The sequence below is a fragment of the Pezoporus wallicus genome, unplaced genomic scaffold, assembly GCF_028554395.1.
Source record: "Pezoporus wallicus isolate ANWC-B61680 ecotype Strahan unplaced genomic scaffold, APGP_CSIRO_Pwel_v1 contig_2012, whole genome shotgun sequence".
Taxonomy (NCBI): Eukaryota; Metazoa; Chordata; class Aves; order Psittaciformes; family Psittacidae; genus Pezoporus; species Pezoporus wallicus.
In genome coordinates this window covers 901,746-908,049 of record NW_026639840.1, presented here as the reverse complement: position 1 = coordinate 908,049, position 6,304 = coordinate 901,746, and positions in this window count along the sequence as shown.

The window sequence follows — 6,304 nt, the reverse complement described above, 5'->3', positions numbered from 1 at the left end:
CTTCTATAAAGCCTTCATTCAAAATAAAGTATGGTTATATCATCACTGAGGTTAAGAAGATTTTATGTTTACTACTCAAAAGATTAATGGGTCACTCAAGCATTTACATTCTCATACATTTTTATGACAGTGCTATGAAGTAAATTTGATGTATATTCAGAAGACAATGATAGGTTTAAATGTCTAACAGCTGCTCTTTTGAATTTCAGCAACGTTTTAAGTGTTGCTACCATTTAGCACTTCCACCGCTCACTGCAATTTACTGTTTGCCTGCATTAGTTATTTGTATTTGCACAGGAAGACAAAGGGAAAGAATTAGATGCAGAGTAGAACCAGTTTTACTTCCTTTAAGCCACCTGAATCTAATCAATCTTACAGCAGGCACTGCTGCAGAAAAGAAACCCAACCAACCAATTTTCAGAGTGTTTATGGAAAGATTTCAATGAAACAGCATCTTATGCACAGGTGTGTGTGCAAACCCATACTCTTTTCCTAGATCTAGTTTGAAGCTTATTCCCCAGTTTGAAATGGATTTAGTGTGCTCTAGGTCACAAAACCAGTTTGCTGAATAAACAACTCAGAGCACGGCTGATTTCAGCAAAACAGGCCATTGAAATTTCATGGGGTTGGGAGTGGCAGTAGCAGCAGGAAGTTCTGGTCCTTTAGCTTCCATCAACTGAAACAGCTTCAAATGCTGTTGTAGTCTTTTCCTGTGTGAAGTGTAAAACACTAAATGTAACGCACTTGGTACACTTCAGTTAAGACTGTTTAACACAGCAGGGAAACACAGTTCTCTAATCACTCCCTACTAAGAACCAGAGCTAGCACAGGGGCAGTTAAATAGGAAAGATCAGAATGTCACTATAGGCAAGCACAAGCTGTGTTAGGGGACAGTTATCATAAGGGACCACGCAGATCTGCTTCCACATGCTTTTGCAACTCCTTGTTCCATGTACAGCACCAGTTGTTTCATGAATACCTGAGGACTACAGCAGTTCTCGCAGTGACTACAGCAGCAATGGATATAGAAGAGAGCTGGGGGTGCTGTACATAGCCCTTCCCTAGCATGGTCTGTACTGTATACAGTGATTCAGTTCTAGGAGGCGTTTGCATGTGTGTGACTACACGTTCCCATTTGTCCCCTTTTTGAAGAGGGCTTAGTTCACCCAAGTCAGGGTTTCACAACTGCCTCATTATGTGAATGAGCAAAAGACAACTACGCTGAATTCCAAAAGCAGCCAATAAATCTTTCAGAAGCCTAATTTTATGTTAGGAATGGTGCCTCAGGCAAGACTTGTGTGGCTTAGAAAGGAAAATGTTTAAAACATTTACGAAAGTTCTGTAAACCTGGTTTACCCAGTTTCTACTCTGTGTTATGCTGTTCTGAAGAGAATCAAAGCTTAATGCTTCCATCAAATTGGGAAATAGAAAGAATAGTCTGTCACTTATAGTATGCACAGGCTGTTATAGCAAAGGTTATCACTGCAACACATCTATTTCATATTCAGCTTTGTGACTGGAGGAATATAACATGGAATTGGAATCTCAAAGAAGGACTCCTAGAAGTCTAAAATGACAAAGCAGAGGTTTATCACACATACTACCATCACTTTCTGGTCATACAGAAGCCACAGTCCGGGTGAATACCTGCAATGTAGGTTGGTCCTAGCAGTATTTTCACTATTCCTAGCAGCATTACTCAGTGACATCCTCTAGACTCAGAACAGTCTGCAGAAATGCAATTGTAGCAATTAGCCTTGGTCCCTGATGCCACATAGCCCCTCCAACATCTCACTACCTTGCCCACCATTAGACATCCACAATAAGAATCTTGTGCCTTCTCTGCAGAGGCAATCTATGACTAGATATCACCTCCCACAGCAAGGCACTTCATCATATGGGAAGTAAAGTAGAAAATCACTTTCTAGCTCCACAGAAAGTCTTGCTACTGTGGACAGGCTAGAAAGATTGCATCCCAAAATTAAAGGGTTAAGGAGGGAGGGGGAGACAAAAACCAAGCAAAAATTTCCCCCCCCAGCCCCCGAAATTATTTTTCATAATATAGAAACTAAAGGGGGAGGGGGAAGCAGACAGTTTATTGTTCTGAGATAGGCATCTGAAGAGACTCTGAGAACTCCTACGTTAGCAGCCATCTAAATATGTATAAAACTTGAAGAAAGAACTTTTAGATACCAGAGAAGTGAGCCCAGCTGACTCAGGCATGCAGAGTGAAGTAATTCGGAACTACAAACCGAAAGCAACACAACAGAACCACCCATCCCTAGTCTGGATGCTGGCTAAGCAATGCTTTGAAATAACCTACAGACTTAAAAAAAGACGAAAGAAGATGCAGAAAAAGTTTATACATGACCAGTACAGATAAGTCAACCTCTTAAGATATTTTAAGTAAAATGTACAAAATTTGATCATTCAAATGATTGGCCACTTTAGATAAACTCATTGTAACTTGCTCCCCTATGCTTGAGGCTTCTGCTGTATATATTGATGCACAATAGTTTTCTGCTTTTCTCATCTATTGATGAATGATTTTAAAGCATTTATTTGGACTGAAGGAGGTGTGTCTGCAGAAATACAAATTCTTAAATTACTAAATATGTGGCATTACGCCTAAGGAATAACTCCAATAGGAAAATTTGGATATTCTGAACTTCCCTAAGCTGGTAAAAATGCTCAAAGCAAACTTTTCCCTACAAATGTCTTCCAGAAAAGATTAATTTCCGTAACAAAGTATTGAACAATTGCAAGTTAGGTTGACATTATGTTCCATTAATAGCTGACTTCTGAAAAAAAGAAAAAAAAAATTAAGGTCATTTTTGAACATTTCCATCTCCAGTGCCAAAAAAAGACTTTTTTTACTTAAACCCTTGTTATTCAGACAACTTCCCCTCAGATTAATTTTAGTATATTAAACCCCTTAATTGTAAATTTATAGTATTATTATTTCTATTCAGTAAATCAGAAACATCCTCTTATTATAATGATATTGCTTAACATTATGTTCTATACATAGATTAGTTGCCCGATTTCTCCAAACATACTTCATTATGACTAATAAAAACCCCAGATAAATAAGCGTAGACACACAAATTAGGAGAAATATAGTGTTATTAATGTTACTTTAATTTACATTCCCAGGAAAACTTACAGCAAGGTATAAATTTGCTTGCTGAAGAAAATAAATGAAAAGATAATTAAACTCTAATTAAAATTACACTCTGATGTACAGCTGCAAGGATGAGCAATTCTGGCTGGAGCATCATTAACCATGTATGCTAGCATTTGTTTGTACTTATAGCTAGGCATGAACGTATTTAAAAAACCCAAAGATCTCATTTCAGCAACCAAGCACATGCTTAGTCCCCCTAAAGATGGTGTATTTAAGTTTGCTCAAAACCAATGAATTATCCATACGCTTAAGATCAAGCCTGAGTGAGTGCATTGCTGAATTCAAGTCAAAATGACACTTAGTCACAGGCTTAGGCTGTGCATCTGTGTTGGGGGTGGAGGGGAACTAGAGTGCCTCATCCTTCATCTGTATTGGGGATGTCAGAATTGTGTCAGTCGTTGAACTCCTAGAGCACAAGTAGGAGGATTTAGCTCTAGAATGTGGACAGACACAGCAAGACCATGGTTCTCCCACTGTTTGACAGCCAGCAGAGCTGGATCAACAGGCATGCACTTAAAAGCAGAGGTGGGATCAAGATGTAAAACATAGCACACCAAGATCACAGTCTCAGCACTCTGCATGCAAACATATACATGATGCCTGCAAATTATATCATACCATGCACAGCTGCAATTCTTTTCAAGAGCATACAACAGCTGAAACAGCATGCCAATTGCCCACGTTAAAAAATACAGAGTGAAATGATTTGAAAACAAATACGCCAGATCAAAAATACAGTGTCATTCATTTTTTTTTGGCCACATAATGAGTCACTGGAGAGTTGTGAGTAGAGAGTAGGTAGGAATCCTTCTTCAAGTACATCTAGATTTACCCCCACCACAATCTCTCTCATCTACTTGATATGAAGCTGAACAAACAGGGATTGCACATCTGTGTTCGCTTTGATGTCATCAGACACCACAGATAGTCCTTATATGCTACAGCATCCTAACAAACCAGACTAGACCAAACAGCTTGCTTGAGGATCTTCTCCCTTTGTTACCAGACAAGCACATTTCTGTGTGACCACATTTCACAGTACCTTGACATTTACATCAAAGACAACTGACAGGTCTTTGCTGTTTTAACTGACGTTAAGACGGCAAGTTACTTGCCTGTAACCGCAGAGGAGGGAATAAGTAAATATGTACTGTTCCTCACTTTGTGGGGTTGGAAAGGTATTTCCCAAAACACATGAAATAAAGTTTAGTAATTTCTAGATCCAAAGCAACCTCTTGATGACTCTCAGTAGTTGGAGTGAATGACACATGTTTTAAGGGAAGCTGGTTCTGAATCTCTCTGAAGTTTGTGCCGCATTTTTGCAGCTGCGAAGTGATGACAAAGTGGATCCAAGATCCAACAAGTCAGAATGATTTGGTTTTACATTTGCTTCCCTAGGCTGATACTGCTGAGCAGTCTAGAATTACTTGCTAATTTTTATATGCTTCTGATTAGTCTTTAGAGAATTAAAAACCTAAGTATTTTAATTCAGTTACAATGAGTTCTTTGGTATCAGCAGTTATTTATATGCTTATGTTTTCACCACTACATACACAAAAAAAATTTCAGTCATAGGAATGGACAACATTCATTTGGCCTTTAGCTTTCATTTTCTTATACCCTACTGACTACCCTTTTCTGCCTCCAGACCAGCAGGACCGTACTCTCAATATTTTCCACTTTTGGAAAGGCCTCTCCTTTGTAGCTTATGGAATAACTATCATGGGACAATATCCAAAGCACTTCAGATTCTAAGCTTCAGTGCTCACACTGTGGTCAGCATTAAAGCCTGGATTATACAGTTAGAAAATTTACAAACAAAGAGGCATCTCGACTGTCTAGAATTAATTCTTACGAAGAAGTAAAATCTATGTTATAGTCCTTTCTACAAGGCCTCACAGGAAAGGAATAATTATGCAGGTCTCTAGACAAAGCATTTTAAAAATACTGTTGTACTTCCATTGAAGTTAATGATAAAAAAGCCTCAGGAGCTAAAGACTTCAACGTTTGTAAACAGCACAACTGTAGAAAGTTATACAACATAATTTATGCCATTTGTCCTTTAAAATTAATCTAATGGAATAAAATCTGTCCACACTGTGTGTTAAGGAAAACTTCTGCAGTTGTTTCTTCCCACTGTACTGTACTTTGTTTAATTTCTACTTCACTCAGCAGCCAGAAAGGTCTAGGGTCTGCCCATGCGTTTAACTGTTTCAGGCAAGAAAGAATTCAGGACCCACAAAGTCTGCTTTATTGCCTCCCTCCTGGTTAAGGTTATCCTGATTTGCAAAGCTAGTTCTTCAAGATTTTAACATAAGAAAGATGTTCTGAGCACACATGCTGTGAAATACTAATAAAAAAGGCACAGGCAGAGTTAGCACACAGAACAGGGAGTGGATGCGATCGAGTACATGAGGAGAATGCTCTTGGTGGGAAAGAGCTATCTGAAAGGTGCTGTTGCTCTCTGGCCTTTTGGAGACCCAGGGCCACAATCTGGCCCCTGCTTTTCAGACCTTGTACCATTATTTTGCTGTGCTTGCTCCAACAGTATACCCAGCTGTCAAAGAAAACTCAAGCAGTCCCAGTGTAGACCCTTGTGGCTAGGAGGGGGAAAGTCCAAGGCAGGCTGCACTCAACAATACTGTGCTTCCCTGGGAGGGCTGGCAACAACACCAGTGGCTGTCAAGGCCCTTGCCCAACCTTGCATTTGGAATAGGGGACAGTGGCTTAGAGTACTTTGAAAACCATGGCTTTCCTGACCCGTCTCTCTTGGGAAGCAGATGGAGCTTGGGCCTTAGACTTTAATTCTCATCCCTGACAGGGAAAACATTTTCTGTTAGTTGCCTTAAAACAAAAAGAAAGGAAAGTAGAGACAGACATTTCTAGAATTATTTGTTGATATTTTCTGGCATCTGTACATGTACTACTCTCTTGCTGTGACCATAATCGAAGCTTAATGTTGCTCCTAAGGAATGCTGTGGCAGTATTCCCACCGACTGCACTGAGAGCGGATCTGGAGCTTTTGTTTGGTCAAAGCTGTTCCAGATGGAGTCCGGAGGATTCCCACCCGCTATTCCAGTTGTAAAGAACAACTCTGCTCTTTTCTTCCAAAGGAGT